This window comes from Oncorhynchus gorbuscha, linkage group LG01 (genome assembly GCF_021184085.1).
Source record: "Oncorhynchus gorbuscha isolate QuinsamMale2020 ecotype Even-year linkage group LG01, OgorEven_v1.0, whole genome shotgun sequence".
NCBI classification, from domain to species: Eukaryota; Metazoa; Chordata; class Actinopteri; order Salmoniformes; family Salmonidae; genus Oncorhynchus; species Oncorhynchus gorbuscha.
This window is the reverse complement of record NC_060173.1, coordinates 105,050,731-105,059,680: the sequence shown is the minus strand read 5'-3', so window position 1 is coordinate 105,059,680 and position 8,950 is coordinate 105,050,731. Positions and strand designations below refer to the sequence as shown.

General features: G+C 46.4%; 1 long non-coding RNA gene across 1 annotated transcript; it reads right to left on the bottom strand.

The window, feature by feature from the left end:
• Positions 1 to 390: 390 nt before the first annotated feature.
• LOC124029116 lies at positions 391 to 2,664 on the bottom strand. The gene is made up of 3 exons (XR_006837732.1): positions 2,605 to 2,664; positions 2,327 to 2,495; positions 391 to 582 (listed from the first exon to the last, which is right to left on the bottom strand). It is a non-coding gene; the product is annotated as an uncharacterized LOC124029116 (long non-coding RNA).
• Positions 2,665 to 8,950: the final 6,286 nt, after the last annotated feature.

The following is an 8,950-nucleotide window of genomic DNA, read 5'->3' as shown; positions in this document are numbered from 1 at the left end:
GTCCACCATCTATGCGTTATCCAGACAGAAAAAAGAAATGGGCAAAAGAACATTTCGATTTAGAGCAATAAAGAAATTGAATAAATTAACTGAGCAAACTAGAAACCTTTCAATATATGTTTCATTCTCATAATTCTCATTATGCTAGTGTATTATGTATGTTTGTAATAGTGTGTTATATGTGAAAGTCTGTTTGTTTTAAAAATTGTATTTTATTGTTAAGGACTCTTGGAAGATTAGTCCAAATGGGGACTAAAAGAGATCCTAATAAAATAAAATAAAATACACTACAAATATTGACTCTTTGCATAAACTTCATGTAATTGTCAATACAAGCCTTTGACACTTAAGAAATGCTTATAATTATACTTCAGTATTCCATAGTAACATCTGACAAAAATATCTAAAGACACTGAAGCAGAAAACTTTGCACTCAACGCCTGCTCAATATCCGTGTCCAGCTCCCACACTACCGGCACCACCAGGCAAGAGGCCGGGAGTATGGGGGTGGGATCCATGGGCCGCTCCTCTTTGTCATACAGCCGGGACTGTGCGTCTGCCTTCACTTTCTGGGAGCTTGGTCTGTAAGAGAAGGTAAACACAAAACGGGTGAAAAACATGGCCCACCTTGCATGGCGAGGGTTCAGTCTCCTCGCCGCTCGGATGTACTCCAGATTGTGGTGGTCAGTCCAGATGAGAAAAGGGTGTTTAGCCCCCTCATTCCAATGTCTCCACGACTTCAAAGCCTTGATGACAGCCAACAGCTCCCGGTCCCCCACGTCATAGTTTCGCTCCGCCGGGCTGAGATTCCTCGAGGAGAAGGCACAGGGGCGGAGCTTAGGTGGCGTACCCGAGCGCTGAGAGAGCATGGCTCCTATCCCAGCCTCGAATGCGTCCACCTCCACTATGAATGCCAAAGAGGGATCCGGATGGGCCAGCACAGGAGCCGAGGTAAACAGAGCCCTCAGGTGACCAAAGGCCCTGTCCGCCTCAGCCGTCCACTGCAAACGTACCGGTCCCCCCTTCAGCACTGAGGTAATGGGAGCCGCTAGCTGACCAAAACCCCAGATAAACCTCAGGTAGAGTAATTGGTAAACCCTAGAAACATCTGCACCTCCTTTACCGTGGTGGGAGTCGGCCAATTACGCACGGCCGAGATGGCCATCTCCCTGAGGTGAAAATGGAAATGCGGACTGTTGAAAGAACAGACATTTCTCAGCCTTGGCGTACAGGTCATGCTCCAACAGTCGACCATGCACCTTGCGCACCAGGGACACATGCATGTCATCGATATACACCACTACACGCTGCCCGTGCAGGTCCCTGAAAATCTCGTCTACAAAGGCTTGGAAAACTGATGGAGCATTCATCAACCCGTACGGAATGATGAGGTACTCATAATGCCCTGAGGTCGTACTGAACGCCATCTTCCACTCGTCTCCCTCCCGGATACGCACCAGGTTGTAAGTACTCCTGAAATCAAGTTTGGTGAAGAAGTGCACCCTGTTATTGACTCAATCGCCGTGGCAATAAGAGGTAGCGGGTAACTGTACCCCACAGTTATCTGATTAAGACCTCGATAGTCAATACATGGGCGCAGACCTCACTCCTTCTTCACAAAAAAGAAACTTGAGGAGGCGGGGGAAGTGGAGGACCGAATGTACCCCTGACGCAGGGATTCGGAGACATATGTCTCCATAGCCTCCGTCTCCGCCTGTGAGAGGGGATACACGTGACTCCTGGGAAGTGCAGCGTCTATCAGGAGATTTATCGCACAATCACCCTGTCAATGGGAGGGTCATTGAGTTGCCTTCTTTTTGGAGAAGGTGAGAGCCAAATCTGCATATTTGGGGGGAATGCGCACGATGGAGACCTGGTCTGGACTTTCCACGACAGGAGCACCCACAGAAAACACCCAAACACCTCCCCGAGCACTCTCGCGACCACCCTATGAGAGCCCTCCGTAGCCATGAAACAGTGGGGTCATGACAAGCTAACCAGGGTAGGCCAAGCACCACGGGAAATGCAGGATAGGCAATGAGAAAGAGACTGATTCTCTCCGTGTGACCCCCCTGAGTCACCATGCCCAGAGGAGCGGTGGCCTCTCTAATCAACCCTGACCCTAATGGTCGACTATCTAAGGTGTGAACTGGGAAGGGTGTAGCCACAGGATCGATGGGGATCCCTAAACTATTGGAAAATTATCTGTCAATAAAATTCCCAGCCGCGCCTGAATCGACGAGCGCCTTATGCTGGGAATGCAGGGAAAACTCAGGAAAAGTGACGAAGAAAAACATGTGTGCAACAGAGAATGGTGCCTTCTCACCTGGGGTGACGCTAGAGTGTCCTGCCTGCTGCCTCGACCCCCAGAGGAACCAACCCGCCAACGACCGGCAGTGTGACCTCTGCGGCCACAGATGATGCATGAGACGGAACCTCCTCCAGTCTCCCTGAGCGCAGCACCTCCCAACTCCATGGGTATCTGAGAGGTGGTGCTGGGGAATGGAAACAACAGACCCCAATCAGACAAATGATGCTACCCTCTGCCTCTTGGCTACTTCAAAATACAACACTGCCCCTTTAAGACAAAACAAAACTCTTTACCTGACTTGCTTTTCAAAGATGTCTGGAAATGTACATGGTTTGTGCTCTTGTAGGAAGAAATCCCTCCCCTATTGCTGACTACAAATGATCTCTAACTGTGCTGATAACTCACTAACTAGTAAATGATATGAACAAAACTTGCACACGTTGCTGCATGCAGCTCTTGCTTTGATCTCAAAACAAGCTCATCTACTCAGGACCACAGCTGTAAACACAGTCCAGTTCAAGGTAAATGGCACAGATCCATATATGGCAATGGTCTATTTACATATAGGCCTACTGCAGCTCTGATTGGTTATGCCACATCAGTCTGTGTAGAGTACTGGCGAGTCCTGTGTGTCAATGAAATAGAATCCTACTTAAATGCGTTCTGCCTACAACAAAATCTCTCATATTTCTTCTGCGTGACAGTCAGGGGGACCTGCATGGCAGTCTCGGGGCTACTGTGCAGCTTAGAGGGAACATTGCCTACTACCATACCCTGTTCAAAGGCACTTAAATATGTTGTCTTTTCCGCTCACCCTCTGAATGGCACACATACACAATCCATGTCTCAATTGTCTCAAGGCTTAAAAAAGTTATTTAACCTGTTTCCCCCTTCCTCTACACTGACTGAAGTGACATCAATAAGGGATCATATCTTTAACCTGGATTCACCTGGTCAGTCTATGTCATGGAAAGAGCAGGTGTTCTTAATGTTTTGTACACTCAGGGCCCTGTTTCGCAGTCATCACTAGTTACCATAGCCACAAAGTCATAAACCCGACCTATTTCTACAATGTATTTTATTTGAACCTAACCCTAACCTTAATCACACTGCTAACTTTATGCTAACCCTAACCTTAATCACACTGCTAACTTTATGCTAACCCTAACCTTAATCACACTGCTAACTTTATGCTAACCCTAACCTTAATCACACTGCTAACTTTATGCTAACCCTAACCTTAATCACACTGCTAACTTTATGCTAACTCTAACCTTCATCACACTGCTAACTTTATGCTAACCCTAACCTTAATCACACTGCTAACTTTATGCTAACTCTAACCTTCACCACACTGCTAACTTTATGCTAACCCTAACCTTAATCACACTGCTAACTTTATGCTAACCCTAACCTTAATCACACTGCTAACTTTATGCAAACCCTAACCTTAATCACACTGCAAACTTTATGCTAACCCTAACCTTAATCACACTGCTAACTTTATGCTAACCCTAACCTTAATCACACTGCTAACTTTATGCTAACCCTAACCTTAATCAAACTGCTAACTTTATGCTAACCCTAACCTTAATCACACTGCTAACTTTATGCTAACCCTAACCTTAATCACACTGCTAACTTTAACCTAACCCTAACCTTAATCACACTGCTAACTTTATGCTAACCCTAACCTTAATCACACTGCTAACTTTATGCTAACCCTAACCTTAATCACACTGCTAACTATATGCTAACCCTAACCTTAATCACACTGCTAACTTTATGCTAACCATAACCTTAAATTAAGACCAAAAAGCTCATTTTTGTTTTCCAAATCGTTCATGATATAGACCATTTTGACTTTGTGGCTGTCGTAAGTAGTGACAACCCTGTTTCGCTCGCTCCGATGCTTTTTCCGGTGAGACAGTTTCAACAGAAAGGAAGAGGTGAAGCGAGAGGGCTCACTCTCACCAAAATACAAGCTGAATGCGTTTCTATGGGTTTAATGTGCAGGCTTGTCGCATGCCTGCTCACCTTCGGGACAATGATTCCCATTGTTAGGGTGGCGACATGAGCATCTCGTCACTATATACAGATCTTCAGTTTCAGCCACTTGTAATTGTAAAGGAAAGTTGGCGGGTGCCCAGTGCACTGTTCAGATGCTTGAGGTTTGATTGTCTTAACTTAACACGTCCACCACTAATAATCTGAGCTTCTCAGTCATTTTCTCTTCACCTCACACTGTCACTCCACAAAGTCTGGTTTTTACATCCATTGCAAATGATAATAAACTCAGCAAAAAAATAAATGAACATAACAAGAGTCAACAACTGAGACATAAACTGAACAAGTTCCACAGATATGTGACTAACAGAAGTTGAATAATGTGAACCTGAACAAAAGGGGGGGGGGGGGGGGGGGGAAATGACTGAACAACAAAAGTAACAGTCAGTATCTGGTGTGGCCCCCAACTGCATTACGTACTGCAGTGCATCTCCTCCTCGTGGACTGCACCAGATTTGCCTGTTCTTGCTGTGAGATGTTACCCCACTCTTCTAACAAGGCACCTGCAAGTTCCCGGACATTTCTGGGGGGAATGGCCCTAGCCCTCACCCTCCGTACCAACAGGTCCCAGACGTGCTCAATTTGATTGAGATACGGGCTCTTCGCTGGCCATGGCAGAACACTGACATTCCTGTCTTGCAGGAAATCACATACAGAACGAGCAGTATGGCTGGTGGCATTGTCATGCTGGAGGGTCATGTCAGGATGAGCCTGCAGGAAGGGTACCACATGAGGGAGGAGGATGTCTTCCCTGTAATGTACAGCATTGACAATGCCTGCAATTGAGATTACCTGCCTCAGACCATTTTTTCCTTCTTATTTCACCTTTATTTAACCAGGTAGGCTAGTTGAGAACAAGTTCTCATTTACAACTGCGATCTGGCCAAGATAAAGCAAAGCAGTGCGACACAAACAACAACACAGAGTTACACATGGAATAAACAAACATACTGTCAAATATACAATAGAAAAAAGGATATATACAGTGTGTGTAAATGAGGTAGGATAAGGGAGGTAAGGAAATTAATAGGCCAGAGTGTGAAATAATTACAAAATAGCAATTAAACACTGGAGGGATAGATGTGCAGAAGATGAGTGTGCAAGTAGAGATACTGGGGTGCAAAGGAGCAAAAGAAAATAATAATAACAGTATGGGGATGAGGTAGTTGGATGGGCTATTTACAGATGGGCTATGTACAGGTGCAGTGATCTGTGAGCTGCTCTGACAGCTGGTGCTTAAAGTTGGTGAGGGAGATATGAGTCTCCAGCTTCAGTGATATTTGCAGTTCGTTCCAGTCATTGGCAGCAGAGAACTGGAAGGAAAGGTGGCCAGAGGAAGAATTGGCTTTGGGGGTGACCAGTGACATTTACCTGCTGGAGCGCGTGCTACGGGTGGGTGCTGCTATGGTGACTAGTGAGCTGAGATAAGGCGGGGCTATGCCTAGCAAAGACTTATAGATGACCTGGAGCAAGTGGGTTTGGCAACGAATATGAAGCGAGGGCCAGCCAACAAGAGCATACAGGTCGCAGTGGTGGGTAGTATACAGGGCTTTGGTGACAAAACGGATGGCACTGTGATAGACTGCATCCAATTTGCTGAGTAGTGTTGGAGGCTATTTTGTAAATGACATTGCCGAAGTCAAGGATCGGTAGGATAGTCAGTTTTATGAGGGTATGTTTGGCAGCATGAGTGAAGGATGCTTTGTTGCGAAAGAGGAAGCCAATTCTAGATTTAATTTTGGATTGGAGATGCTTAATGTGAGTCTGGAAGGAGAGTTTACAGTCTAACCAGACACCTAGGTATTTGTAGTTGTCCACATATTCTAAGTCAGAACTGTCCAGAGTAACGATGCAGGACGAGCTGGCATGTGTGGGCAGCGATCGGTTGAAGAGCATGCAGTTAGTTTTACTTGCATTTAAGAGCAGTTGGAGGCCACGGAAGGAGAGTTGTATGGCATTGAAGCTCGTCTGGAGGTTAGTTAACACAGTGTCCAAAGAAGGGCCAGAGGTATACAGAATGATGTTGTCTGCATAGAGGTGGATCAGGGAATCACCCGCAGCAAGAGTGACATCATTGATGTACACAGAGAAAAGATTCACCCCGAGAATTGAACCCTGTGGCTCCCCCATAGAGACTGTCAGAGGTCCGGACAACAGGCAACAGATTTGACGCACAAAACTCTGTCTGAGAAGTAGTTGGTGAACCAGGCGAGGCAGTCATTTGAGAAACCAAGGCTGTTGAGTCTGCCGATAAGAATGTGGTGATTGACAGAGTCGAAAGCCTTGGCCAAGTCGATGAATACAGCTGCACAGTATTGCCTCATATCGATGACGGTTATGATATCGTTTAGGACCTTGAGCGTGGCTGAGGTGCACCCATGACCAGCTCGGAAACCATTGCATAGCGGAGAAGGTACGGTGGTCGATTAGAAAGGCCTGCTCGCTGAAGTGTTTTAGGGAACGTTTGACAGTGATAAGGGGTGGTTGTTTCATCATAGACCCATTACGGATGCAGGCAATGAGGCAGTGATAGTACCTGGTAGGTTCATTGATCATTTGTGTGAGATTGAGGGCATCAAACTTAGATTGTAGGATGGCCGGGGTGTTAAGCATGTCCCAGTTTAGTTCACCTAACAGCACAAGCTCTGAAGATAGATGGGGGGCAATCAAATCACATATGGTGTCGAGGGCACAGCTGGGGGCAGAAGGTGGTCTATAGCAAGCGGCAACGGTGAGAGATTTGTTTCTGGAAAGGTGGATTAAAGTAGAATCTCAAATTGTTTGGGCACAGACCTGGATAGTAAGACAGGACTCTGCAGGCTAAACTCCACCCCTTTGGCAGTTCTATCTAGTCGGAAAATTTTATAGTTAGGGGTGGAAATTTCAGGGTTTTGGTGGTTTTCCTAAGCCAGGATTCAGACACGCCTAGGACATCCGGGTTGGCAGAGTGTGCTAAGGCAGTGAATAAAACAATCTAAGGGATGAGGCTTCTAATGTCAATATGCATGAAACCAAGGCTTTTACGGTTACAGAAGTCAACAAATGAGAGCGCCTGGTGAATGGGATTGGAGCTAGGCACTGCAGGCCCTGGATTATCCTCTACATCACCAGAGGAGCAGAGGAGGAGTAGGATAAGGGTGCCGCTAAAGGCTATAAGTACTGGTCATCTAGCACGTTCGGAACAGAGAGTACAAGGAGCAGGTTTCTGGGCACGGTAGAATAGATTCAAGGCATAATGTACAGGCAAAGGTATGATAGGATGTGAATACACTGGAGGTAAACCTATGCATTTAGTGACGATGAGAGAGATATTGTCTCTTGAAACATCATTTAAACAAGTTGCGGTCACCGCATGTGTTGGAAGTGGAACTAAAGGGTTAGCTAAGGCGTATTGAGCAGGGCTAGAGGCTCTACAGTGAAATAAGGCAATAATCACTAACCAAAACAGCAATGGACAAGGCATATTGACATTAGGGAGAGGCATGCGTAGCCGGGTGATCATAGGGGTCCAGTGAGCAGCTTGGCGGGATGGAGACACTGAGATTCAGACAGCTAGCGGGCCAGGGATAGCAAGCTAGCAGAAGGGCAGAAGTCTGTTGTAGCCCCCTCGTGCTGTTACGTCGGCAGACCAGTCATGATCGATCAGCATTGCTCTGTGTGGTAAAGGGTCCAGGCCATTTGGAAAAATAGTTATAGTGGCCAAATCATTTGTGCGATGGCCCTCTTCAGCAAACAGTCCGATATGCTCTAGACAGCTAGTGGGCCGCGGCTAGCAGATGGGCATTCAGGGGACGTCGCGACGGAGGAGCCAGTTGAAAAATCCCCTCGGGCAGATTACGTCGATAGTCCAGTCGTGATGGATCGGCGGGGCTCCGTGTCTGCAGTAAAAGGGGTCCAGGCCAATTGGCAAAATAGGTATTGTAGCTGATGGACCTGAGTGGCTGATGGAGTGGCTGATGGACATCTTCGGCTAGCCGTTAGCCAGGAGTGGCCACTCGGATAGCAGCTAGCTAGCTGCGATGATCCAGGTTCAAAGCTTGCAGTAGGAATCCGGACATTTTCAGATAAATAAGTCTGATTTGCTCTGGTTTGAATTGCGCTGTGCAGACTGGCAAGAGTTGTCCGGGCTAAAGGTTCACTGATGACCGCCAGCAGTGGCTAGCTGACTAATAGCTAGAAGCTAGTTAGCTGGCTAAATTCTGTTGGGGGTTCCAGTTCAAAAGTTACGAAAATAGCAGATACAGTCACGTTACCCCTACCTACAGTATACTTGTCACAGCCTACTAGAAGTGTTGGGTTGAAATCAGGCGCAGAGAGCAGGGTTCAGTAAATCGTGATTTATTCTCCGGCCAAAAAAACGGTCACGCCAACAGATCCAGACCACATTGGGTGAGGCGGTTTGCAGGAGAGTATCTTGAAGTTGAGGTTAAGAAAAATATTTAAAAAATATATGCGAAGAAAAAATATATAAAAAGATATATACACGGGACACGACAAGACAAAGACAAAGATGTCTGACTGCTATGCTATTTTGGATATCATGGACCTCATTCCTTTGACGATAAACGTGAA